Raw genomic sequence first — 13669 nt, forward strand, 5'->3', positions numbered from 1 at the left:
TGGTCTCTCCAAGTGCTTTGATATAGTTCTATTTTCTATTTAGTATATTGATATTGATTGAAGTAATTTACTCAAATTTTCAATAATAAACTTGGCGGGTAGTGTTGTCTTTTCAATAATTCATACCCTTACTCGCAATTTTCTTCCTATCTATAAATACCCCCAATCTCCAGGTTATTAATCAATTAATCTCGGGTCATTTCTAGGGTTTGTAAATTTCATTCAAAATCACATACGTTGTAACGTTCAGTTTTGTTTTGTATATACAGATTATAAAGTTATGTTGTATTGTTATATAATCAGTCCAATTACGTAACTCGGCTTTCAATTGAGTTCTATCAAGAAGCTATTAATGATACTCGTGTTTGAATATGAGCAATGGAGGTAGAGTAGATGATAATGATTTATAGAAAAAGAAAAAAACGAGTAGCCTCTGATGAATTTGGTAGAGCTATAGCGAAAATGGCTGTCACACAAATATGCTAGTCCGTAGATTTCGATAGCTTTAACGATTCTGCCTTAGACTCTCTTGCTGATATTGCCATTAGGTACATTATAGATTTGGGGAAAACTGCAAAGTTTTACGCTGATGTGGCGAATAGGACCGAGTGCAATGTGTTTGATATAATCCAAAGTTTGGAGGATTTGGGGTCTTCGACTGGGTTTCCGGGTGGGTCGGTTTGTACTAGTTTAATAGGGTCGGTTGCAATAAAGGAGATTATGGAATTTGTTGAAGTGAGTGAAAAAGTTCGTTTTGCTGAACCTGTTCATTGTTTTCCGATTATTAAAGATAGGAATAGGAATTTGACGCCGAGCTTTGTTCAAATGGGTGAGACGCATGAGTTTAAACATGTACCAGAATGGTTTTTTTTGGAACTGCAAAATTTTATTAAAATAACCATGGTTGCAAAACTCGGATGAATCGGCTGAGTTCTCGGCGATAACTCGGCAAAACTGTCACAACGAAAAATCGGAGTCTAACTCGCTCAATTACTCGGTCAACTGCCCGTCAACGACGGTCAACGGTGGTCGGAACACTCAGATCTAGACGGAAACGCGAAAAGATGAGGAAGGATAACATGAAAAGTAAAAAAGAAAAGAAGAGAGGAAGGAAATAACATGAAACATGTTATGAATTCCGATGGTCTGAGAAGTTAAAGAAAGTAGGTGGCGATTTCTTAACTTTTTAGGATTTTTTAGTTGAGAGAAGCTCATTTTTTTTAGATCTGGAAGACTGGAACAACGTACAGCCACACAACTTCTAAATATTTTAATTTCTTTTTTTTTATTTAATTATAATAGGAGTCCCTCAACTTTACCAAACTCTAATAGATTAAACAAACTTACTATGCATTCTTGAATCTTTAATTAAATGACAATAAAAGCCCTGTTATTATATATTTTCAGAATATATATATATATATATATATATATATATATATATATATATATATATATATATATATATATATATATATATATATATATATATATATTATAAAGTCAATGAAAGTCAACATCCGAGTTCTCCACTGAGTCGTCGAGAACTCCTCAAATACCTCCTGCCGAGTTCTCCCCGAGTCGCGAGTTTTACAACCTTGAAAATAACAAACAACCACACCCTCCTAGCAATGCGGTAGGAAGGGGGCCAACCGATTATAATGGCTTAACAAGCCATGAGTTCCAACTACATTTACATTTGCTTCTACTAACGATCCAACTAAACGAAAAATTTTGTATGGAATCAAAAAGAATCTCCTTCTTCAAACGCGACGAATCAAAAAGCACACTGTTACGGAATCTCCAAATGTGCCACAAAGAAGCACCAATAGTCGCAAAAAGTTTAATCTTAGCATCGGGATTGAGATGCATATTAAGGTACCACTCGGTCCAAGAGGCCCATGAAGATAAAATAGGAATGTTAATATCCACCCAAACACGAATCTTAGCCCATAAGTCTAAAGCTAACGGACATTCAAAAAAGATGTGATCTACTGATTCAAAAAGGCAATTACATGAAAGGCACCCAATGTCATCAATCTCAATACCTCTCTTTGAAAAATTCAACCAAGTAGGTAATCTATTCCAAACGACTCTCCATAAAAAAATATTAACCTTCCTCGGAATTTCTTTAATTCAAACCATAGCCACATCCGTATTAGGCAATCTGACCTAGATGGATACGAGTGTCGCTGCTATTAAAACAACCATCAACCGATAAAGACCATTCCCAAGTATCCAATCGATCATGCAATTCAACCGAACCCAGATGCTCAATTAAGCAGTTTAAAGTTGTAACAACCCAAACCATCCAACGACAAAACCACGTGGAAACAGCAAAATAAAAAAAAAATTCCTGAACAGCATGTTGCGCGGCGCGCCAAAGTGGACTGTCCAAAAAGTTCTTAAATGCGAAAATGTTTGACTAGTTCCCGACGTATTTAGACAAAACGCTTTTAACCGCATGTTCAATATATGAAAACTAGCGCGTTCCATTAATAAAATTTAGTTTACGAAGCGGGGCCCACATTGACCCAAATTACCCCTTAAGTACCAAAATACAATTTTCGACCATAAGACTTTTAATACAAAACAAAGCCGAGCATGGCGATTGGGGATACGCTACCCAATCCTAATAAATCCAAAAGCAAGCCTTCTACGCAAACTATGCAAGTCCTCCAATCCTCGCGCTTACCTGAGCCACCATCCGCATGCAATCTATAAAAAGAGTCAACAACGAGAGGGTAAGCTAACGCTTAGTGAACGATAATATACTACATACATATATATGTATAAAATGGACACGCCACAAAATAACAAATACCGCATACCGAGGCATCCATATAAGGCACTACACTAAGCATACCGTACGATCTCTAAGCAACGAGCTAAAGATACAACAACAATATAAGTTCACCAACGACGATGTGAACAACGCCAAATAGCTACACCCGGAGGGTTAGCTACAACACAACAATACATTAATATAACAATATAAACGAACAAGGTTAACACCTTAACCCAATACCGAGAACCAAATACCACAATGAAGATTGGCCGAACTACACGAGCCTTAGTAATCCGAAACCACACGAGATTACTATCTTCACAACATCGAGGTTGGCCGAACTACACGAGCCTTAGTAATCCGAAACCACACGAGATTACTACCTCAATAAGATGACCGAACTACACGAGTCATCGTGAATCCGAATACACACGCGATTCACTTCTCAACATTAAACCCTTCGCCATTGGGGTTATATCAACCACATCACAACCACGTGTGATAATGTACACGCGAACGTGTACTTCGCCAAAGATGGTCAACTAAAATGCACAACCGTGCCAATTGGACTCATGCAAAAGTCCATCAAGTCCACCTACATGTGAAGTGAGCTCTATAGCCGAGAATCACTTCACCCGACCCGCACCCATCCTACACATACATATGCACATAGATATTAACACTCACCTTGAAGTCTTGAAGAAAACTTCCAAGTAAACCGCAACTCGCCAATGGAAAATACCTATTCCATTATCACAATTACAACAATACACTTAGAGTGGATTCACAAATCAACCCAATTCGACACTTAGTGCAAATTTGACCCAAATGCACTACCAAGTACAAACCGCGCCCAAACTAACCAATAATCACTCAAACAAGTGAGAATGGTCCTAATATGCCAAATAAACCCGAACTCAAGTGTTAAACAAGTGTCATACCCATTTTGACACTTAAACCCTAATTTTGACCCATAAGGTCAAAAACTCACCATTTACAAGTTTTGACACCAAAACACATTTAACTTGGTTTTATACTTCAACTTAGTCCATTTCAAGTTTATAAACCTCATTAAATCGCCAAATGGTTCATAATCACCACCAAACCCTAATTTGACCCAAAGTCACAATTAGTCAACCAAATAACCTTAAATGGGTTTCAATACTTTCATAATCACTAACTTAAGTGATTAAACTCAATTTCAAGTCCTAAACATGGCCAATTAGTTTACCAACCCAAGATCCACCAACAATTAACAATAAACCCAATTACTAGCATCACTAAACCCATTTCATCATCTAAAAGGGTTTTTCATCAAACTAACTCAAACCCTAACTTGAATATCAAATCAAATAGATGAAATTCGGAGTTTGAGCTTACCAATACCACCACAACGTAGCTAGGAACGAAAGGAACAACTTTAGAACTCGAGCTTTTGATCAATTCGGCCTCCTTCTTCACCAAAACCCTAAATCTCTCTCTAGAATCTCTCTCTCTCTCTAAAATAGTTTGAGAGTGATGAATGGATGTGAAAATGATCCAAAACTGATCCAAACCAGCTAATATGGCTCACAAATCCGGCCCCAAGTGAAATTACCCAATTGCCCTTCATTTAAAACAATTAAAAAGAAGAAGAGAGCTGTCTGCATGATTTGGCGCGGCGCGCCCCTGACCCGCGCGGTGCGCAAGTAGCCAGTTTCAGATTCTTTTACCTTTTTAATTACATAATAATATTCAACGAAGCCCGTTCTCGAATGTCATAAGTACACAAGTATACAAGATAAATATTCGGGTCTTACAACTCTCCCCCACTTAAACTCGATCACGTCCTCGTGATCCTCGTCACTTAACCAAATGGACCCCACTCAACGGTCCTCAACATACGTTCAAATCCGACTTTCCTAAGCAATTTCTCCCAACGAATTGCCTACAACAACTAAAATTGTCACCCACGATTTTCACAAATCCACAATCCGAGCACTAAAACTATGCTCCTTCCCTAACATCGGGAAAAACTCAACTAATCTCGTACCGAGATATCAATCCCTTAGCTTACTATTACCGAGTATAACGCCAAAAGCAACAAGGTCTCAACCTAAGGTCAACGACCCGAAACGATGAAGACCGAACCAAACGAACCCTTACGGATTACACCAATCACTAAACATCCCTTGTAGTACGCCATACGACCAATACACAACTACCGTAACATCATAATCCAACGGCTAGAACCGATAGCGCCCAAAACGACTATGGAAACGCAAAACCCAAGGTGTACGAAATTAACCATCGTCACACCCGTAACAAACATGTGAGCGAAACACGGCTATCGCCTCACTAATCCCACAACATGGTCCTCACGACCCCACCATCGACGTATAAGACGACCGATAGTTCCCGCAACATGGTCCTTACGACCCTACCATTGGTGTATCAAACAACCAATAGATCACACGACACGAAGGCTGGCCGAAAACACACGCGCCCTAGTGAATCCGAACTACACGCGACTCACTACCTTCACCACAACAACAATCGGGAATGGCCGAACTACACGCGCCATAGTGAATCCGAACTACACGAGAGTCACTATCCCGGAGGAATGACCAAACTACACGAGCCATTTGTGAATCCGAACTACACGAGACTCACTCCTCAATACAATGACCGAAACCACACGAGTCATTTGTGAATCCGAACTACACGAGATTCACTTCCACAACATCGAGGTTGGCCGAACTACACGAGCCTTAGTAATCCGAAACCACACGAGATTACTACCTCAATAAGATGACCGAACTACACGAGTCACCATGAATTCGAACTACACGAGATTCATTCCAATAAGATGACCGAACTACACGCGTCATCGTGAATCCGAAAACACACGCGATCCACAATCTCAACACAGGAATGGTACTCGCATTTCCCACCGGTACTCGCATTTCCCGATAGTGTTACACCATACCGACATAACACTACTCCCTTGATGAAGTCAGCGGACCCCGAAGGTCATGCTCCACCAATCACAACACCGGATGAAGTCAGCGAACCCCGAAGGTCATGCTTCACCGATCTCAACACCTCGCTCATGGTGAAGTCAGCGGACCCGAAGATCATGCTTCACCAATCAACCATACCATAATGAAGTCAGCGGACCCGAAGGTCATGCTTCATTATTCACAATACCAGGATGAAGTCAGAGGACCTCGAAGGTCATGCTTCATCAAGCAACACCTTTTTGGCCTCGAACGACGAGTAGCGTAACATTGCGCTCTGCTACACCATAGTGAATCCTAACGGATACCACTAACCATTCCCACAATCGAGCAAGAACCACTTATATCAAACATAGGTACTCACAATAATTCTCCAAAAGAGAATCCGACACACACCTCCCTTAACCGAAGAATTTCACCTTGCTCGCCAAACACGTCCATTGTCTCTCAACGAGATTTACCACGTTACCACCTCGGTGATAATTCAAATCCAAACCATAAGTACAATTTATCCGAAATTGTACTCTACCACAAATCGACCAAAACCAGGTCTCGATAACATTTTCTGGATCTACCAAAAGCATCATCCGAAATCTCACACTAAAACTTCCTCGTGCGGGAGTGCGACTCCCCCACTTGGAACCACGTTCCTATATCACAACTCGTACAACCGTACAATGCTACCAAAGGTAGACTTTACCAACGATTGGGTACACACGACCCATCACCACACCTTGCTCCAACCTTGAGCACACGAAGAATTTCAAACAATCCTTAGACACTTCGAACGAAAAGTGTACCACGATTTCACAAACCATACCCTCGCAATCATCAAATTGCTTAGTTTGTCGAATTTCAACCTAGTCACTCATGTGCTTAAGGGTTTCTCCCGGTACCCTAGGTACAATGTAACTACAATACAATCGGAGTCGACACCACGCTAGTAGTTATAAAAGAGGCACCTAATGTCGCGTCATAAAGACTCCATTACCAACATGCATCGAGATTTTAAACACTCGATCTCAAAGGTTCCAATCACCCGACGAACCTCATGGTTCATCACTTCAACACAAAAGCGAACACGTGCTTAACAATCGAACACCAAAACCATTTCCGTGGCTTGGTAGAAACATTTCCCAAATACTAAGGAATGCTTGGTTGCACCAAGTCTTACGCCCTTCGCCCGTCAATCAAACATCAACATAGGGTACTTCCATTAGGAACGTCCCCCATAGCATAACATGCACAACAAAGGCATACAACTCAAACTCAAACGGCATTTAATAAATAATCAAAAGGCATATTTATTAAAATGAAACGTACCTTAACGTCTCCTTGCCGCACCCGTCCCCGCTAACTTGGGACATTCCGACTTACGATGTCCTTCTATTTGGCAATTGAAGCACACCATACCATCACCCTTTGGTACCGAACATTCCCAAGACTTGTGACCCCTCACACCACAATTGTAACATCTAGCCGCACTAGAATCCGACATACCCGTTCGCGTACCACCCGTGCTCACACTCGGACCCTTAGCCCTCTTACTCGGAGCACCATAAGAAACGACCCTTCGCTCACTTGAAGGTTCACCCTTTTTCGATCGTGAATACGACTCGAAACCTCTAGCCAAGTCGAATAATTCAGAAAACGATTTCGCTTGACCCCGACTAATTTTACTTTTCAAGTCATCATTCAAGGTCCGATAGAAATCCCCCATCAACAAACGATCATTCCCCAAATACTCCGGACAAAAACGAGCCTTCGCCATAAAGGTCGTCTTGAGAGTACTCAAATCCATAGATCCTTGTCGCAAATTTCGCAACTCATTACGCAATTCCCACAAATCGGCCGAAGTCCGGAACTCCTCGAAGAATTCCTCCTTAAAGTTGTCCCACGATAAAGCCATAAACGTCTCGCCACCGACAAGATCAATCTTACCATCCAACCAATCCCTTGCCCTACCCCGCAACAAACTCGTAGTGAGTCTCGTCTTTCTCTCGGGAGGGCAATCAATAGTACGAAAACACCCTTCGACGTCCGAAATCCAAGTTGTGCTTACCAGAGGATCCGGTTTCCCGTCATACATCGGGGGTTTAGTCCTCATGAAGCTCTTAAGATAACGCTCCATTTCACTACTACTTTGAAGTTCGGAATACCTCCTTTCCATTCTTTCTTCCAACGCACCCATTTGCTCCGCAACGGCGGCCGCAACTCTAGCTTTAAACTCCGTGTCGTTCGTCTCGATCCCACTCCCCGTCGCCATTCTAAGGAATGCAAAGCGATTAGATCACGAACGTATAAGTAAACACGCACAACACCTACCCATCTTGCTAAGCACTCGTCGTACATCACTTGTTAGACACGATTTGCACCCGTAATAAGGTTTGCAAGTTCTTATTACGCACACACGCCGCATCGACTCGTTAGTACAACGACCGCCTCGCTCGATGATATAAACAAACACAACCAAAATTCTACGCGATACAAACACACGAGAGAATTATTATCACAACACAATCACATATTAATATTATCCGCATTACCAATATAAACGTTAGTCATCCTATAAACAAGGCACTAACTAAACCCCTTCGACCCGTAATCCTACAAGTCCCGCAACAATTTAAGCACACACAAGTCAAAGTCTAGGCACCTATCTCAAGTCACCTAAATCCCTTAGACCATGCTCTGATACCACTTGTAACAACCCAAACCATCCAACGACAAAACCACGTGGAAACAGCAAAATAAAAAAAAAATTCCTGAACAGCATGTTGCGCGGCGCGCCATATAGGCCGCGCGGCGCGCCAAAGTGGACTGTCCAAAAAGTTCTTAAATGCGAAAATGTTTGACTAGTTCCCAACGTATTTAGACAAAACACTTTTAACCGCATGTTCAATATATGAAAACTAGCGCGTTCCATTAATAAAATTTAGTTTACGAAGCGGGGCCCACATTGACCCAAATTACCCCTTAAGTACCAAAATACAATTTTCGACCATAAGACTTTTAATACAAAACAAATCCGAGCATGGCGATTGGGGATACGCTACCCAATCCTAATAAATCCAAAAGCAAGCCTTCTACGCAAACTATGCAAGTCCTCTAATCCTCGCGCTTACCCGAGCCACCATCCGCATGCAATCTATAAAAAGAGTCAACAACGAGAGGGTAAGCTAACGCTTAGTGAATGATAATATACTACATACATATATATGTATAAAATGGACACGCCACAAAATAACAAATACCGCATACCGAGGCATCCATATAAGGCACTACACTAAGCATACCGTACGATCTCTAAGTAACGAGCTAAAGATACAACAACAATATAAGTTCACCAACGACGATGTGAACAACGCCAAATAGCTACACCCGGAGGGTTAGCTACAACACAACAATACATTAATATAACAATATAAACGAACAAGGTTAACACCTTAACCCAATACCGAGAACCAAATACCACAATGAAGATTGGCCGAACTACACGAGCCTTAGTAATCCGAAACCACACGAGATTACTATCTTCACAACATCGAGGTTGGCCGAACTACACAAGCCTTAGTAATCCAAAACCACACGAGATTACTACCTCAATAAGATGACCGAACTACACGAGTCATCGTGAATCCGAATACACACGCGATTCACTTCTCAACATTAAACCCTTCGCCATTGGGGTTATATCAACCACATCACAACCACGTGTGATAATGTACACGCGAACGTGTACTTCGCCAAAGATGGTCAACCAAAATGCACAACCGTGCCAATTGGACTCATGCAAAAGTCCATCAAGTCCACCTACATGTGAAGTGAGCTCTATAGCCGAGAATCACTTCACCCGACCCGCACCCATCCTACACATACATATGCACATAGATATTAACACTCACCTTGAAGTCTTGAAGAAAACTTCCAAGTAAACCGCAACTCGCCAATGGAAAATACCTATTCCATTATCACAATTACAACAATACACTTAGAGTGGATTCACAAATCAACCCAATTCGACACTTAGTGCAAATTTGACCCAAATGCACTACCAAGTACAAACCGCGCCCAAACTAACGAATAATCACTCACACAAGTGTGAATGGTCCTAATATGCCAAATAAACCCGAACTCAAGTGTTAAACACCTGTCATACCCATTTTGACACTTAAACCCTAATTTTGACCCATAAGGTCAAAATCTCACCATTTACAAGTTTTGACACCAAAACACATTTAACTTGGTTTTATACTTCAACTTAGTCCATTTCAAGTTTATAAACCTCATTAAATCGCCAAATGGGTCATAATCACCACCAAACCCTAATTTGACCCAAAGTCACAATTAGTCAACCAAATAACCTTAAATGGGTTTCAATACTTCCATAATCACTAACTTAAGTGATTAAACTCAATTTCAAGTCTTAAACATGGCCAATTAGTTCACCAACCCAAGATCCACCAACAATTAACAATAAACCCAATTACTAGCATCATTAAACCCATTTCATCATCTAAAAGGGTTTTTCATCAAACTAACTCAAACCCTAACTTGAATATCAAATCAAATAGATGAAATTCGGAGTTTGAGCTTACCAATACCACCACAACGTAGCTAGGAACGAAAGGAACAACTTTAGAACTCGAGCTTTTGATCAATTCGGCCTCCTTCTTCACCAAAACCCTAAATCTCTCTCTAGAATCTCTCTCTCTCTCTCTAAAATAGTTTGAGAGTGATGAATGGATGTGAAAATGATCCAAAACTGATCCAAACCAGCTAATATGGCTCACAAATCCGGCCCCAAGTGAAATTACCCAATTGCCCTTCATTTAAAACAATTAAAAAGAAGAAGAGAGCTGTCTGCATGATTTGGCGCGGCGCGCCCCTGACCCGCGCGGCGCGCAAGTAGCCAGTTTCAGATTCTTTTACCTTTTTAATTACATAACAATATTCAACAAAGCCCGTTCTCGAATGTCATAAGTACACAAGTATACAAGATAAATATCCGGGTCTTACAAAAGTCGTTTCATTCCTAGGCCCAATATCACGAACCCAATCCCAGGCTCAGGCCCTGTTAATAACCCGAGAGTTAAGCAGACAATCTGGATCTAAATCTAGGTGCATTAGACGATTAAATTTAATATCCAAGGAGCCGTCACCTTTCCAGTTATCCTTCCAAAATCGGATAGAGTTACCGTTTCCCACTTTAACTCGTAAAACATTAGTTGGGAGAGAACCATCTATTTTGAGTTTGTGGAATAATTTGACAATATTTAACCAAACACTAGAACCTTTAATATCACCATGAATACCACCATCACTTCCATAAATAGCTTTAACTAGAAAAAAGTTCAGTCGCGCGTTGCTGCGGCACCTTTCGGGTTGCATACTCATAATTAATGTCACGTTATGTATTTACATAATAAAAAATGTATTGCCACGGGTGTGTTATGTATGGAAGATAGCCCAGAGTATTTAGCGTTTTTTAAAAAGCATCGGTTTCGCGTATAGGAAGTTGCGTTGTTTTCGTAAAATTATTTCGAGTTGAACGATTGTATTGAAAAAATTTAACACGCGGCGAGCGGAAAGATATGCTCCGTTAAAGGTTTGGGTGGAATTGAGTTATGTTTGGGGGTGTAATTTTGAAAGTTGTTAAAAGTTTGGCGGTTTTAGGGGTGTTTTTGGGATGGTTTTAGTATTGTAGTTTTAACCAAAGTTTGTGAGCGACTTTGGTCAAAACTACAAAAATCTTAGTGTTGATTAGTATATAAGGTTAATGACCGATGCCCACATAGCTTCCTTGTTCATCAAGAAACGCCACAACCATTTGAGTAACAAGGAATGATCAAAGGCACGAATACTACCAATCGATAGCCCCTCATTTTCCTTTGATGCAAGAACTTGGTCCCATCAAATCCAATGCATTCTACAATCATCGTTAGTGCTTCCCCAAAAAAACGAAGCACGTATATTTTCGAGTTCATTAATAACCATTTCTAGGCATCTATATAAGGAGAGATAAATACCCATCGATCCAAGAACCGATTTCACTAAAGTTGCCCGACCACCAATCGATAATAAGTTTGCTTGCCACCCGGATAACTTTTTTTTAAACCGATCAATAAACCCATTCCAATTATTAACGCGATTCATCGAAACACCCATTTGTAAACCTAAGTACGTAAATGGAAACGTACCTTTAGAACAATGAGCAATATCAACCATGGAATCAAGCTCACGATCACTTGCCCCGACACCATAAATGGCCGATTTCGACAAATTAATAGCTAAACCAGAAACCTCATGGAACGTATTGAGTACTTGAAGGATAGCTTCTAAATTATATCTTTGCCATTTACAAACAAAAATAACATCATTAGCATAAATAAATGAGAAATTGATAACGAAGGATTACCCACCGAAGCACCGCAAAGATAGCCATCAATAAAATTTTTCTTAATGTAACAACCCAACTCCGACTTCCCAAAACACGACACATTTTTTTTTAATACACATTGTTGTCAGGACCAAGGCGCGGCGCGCCGTCCTTGGCCGCGGCGCGGCTCAGTTGACTTACTGAAGGTCAGCCCATTCCAAATTGACTGTTAACAAGTTACACCATTTCCCGCGGCGTGCCCTTTTAGGGCCGCGGCGCGGCTCCACTGGTTTGCTGATTCTAACTTCGGCTAAGTACACAAGTCCCCCAAATTTCGCGATTTCGACAACATCAATACAAAAGAGCCCTCCGTCTCATAACCGAATAAAGTTTACATGTTTAACGACCCGTCAAAGTACACTTGACGACCATCGTTATCTTGGTCCCACAGCTTGATCATAACTCTAAATGAATTTAATAAATAACCTTGCATTCTTTATTTAAAAATGATTTTCTATAAAGGAAATCTACCAAAATATGTAAGTTTAGAAAAACCATATATAAATACTTAACCAAAAGTTGACCAATACAACGTCAACAAACACCCACAATTTAATGTATCAAAATAGAATGCAAGTTGATGTTTAACAAAAACTGCCATCATAAATATGCAGACTCTCTAAGCACAGCGGAAGCAATCAATCATGAACCTGAGAATAAAATATGCGAGTAAACTGTCAACAAAAATGTTGAGTGAATTATAGGTTTAATATTGCAAACAATATTTAATTTAAACCATAAAAATTTATGTTTGAAAACATAAAGACTCATTTTGGACCATAAAATTATATGCTCGAAAACATATAAAAATATTATTCCATTAACCCGTGAGCCACCTGGTAATAACTTAATAACTCCATACCCTTAACAAAACCAATATAAAAATATACACTGAATAGGTGTATCTTCCAAAATACGAAGTACTAATACATTCCGTCTGTAACTTCTAGCGCTACTAGCAAGAAATGGGGCTGTCAGGCCCGATAGATCTATCCATAGGATTCGTGTTCACCAGTAGAAACCAGTGATTAAATTTACCAGATTAGGGAATATTTTCGTTCGACTCACAATGAATAATTTAAACCAAATTCCACTTGTGTCCAATATGTAAAATAAATTGCATGTATTCTCATCCCAAAAGATTTAAAATAGAAAAATGGGACTGTAACTCACCTTAACGCAACCGAAGTAATAACACAGAAACGTGAGCAGCAAATGATAAAGTGATCAAGAATGATCACAACGCCGACCTATAAATAAAGCAGGCCGATATAAATAACTAACTTAGGTCAAGTCTTAGTATGATAGCTATAGTACTTGTCGCAAGTAAACATAGAACAACACTCAGTATGCTTTGGTTTGATCAGGACAGCGTATAACACGTACTTTCTATTTTTAGAAAGTTTCTATTTTTAACAGGTTTCCATTTTTGGAAAGTTTCTA

The 13669-nt window shown here is 40.1% G+C and overlaps 1 pseudogene; it reads left to right on the plus strand.

Annotated features, from left to right (window-relative positions):
* Positions 1-371: 371 nt before the first annotated feature.
* Positions 372-13669, plus strand: part of LOC139854850 (transcription initiation factor TFIID subunit 8-like) — a 125684-nt pseudogene continuing 112386 nt past the window's right edge.

This window comes from Rutidosis leptorrhynchoides, chromosome 6 (genome assembly GCF_046630445.1).
Source record: "Rutidosis leptorrhynchoides isolate AG116_Rl617_1_P2 chromosome 6, CSIRO_AGI_Rlap_v1, whole genome shotgun sequence".
Classification (NCBI taxonomy): domain Eukaryota; kingdom Viridiplantae; phylum Streptophyta; class Magnoliopsida; order Asterales; family Asteraceae; genus Rutidosis; species Rutidosis leptorrhynchoides.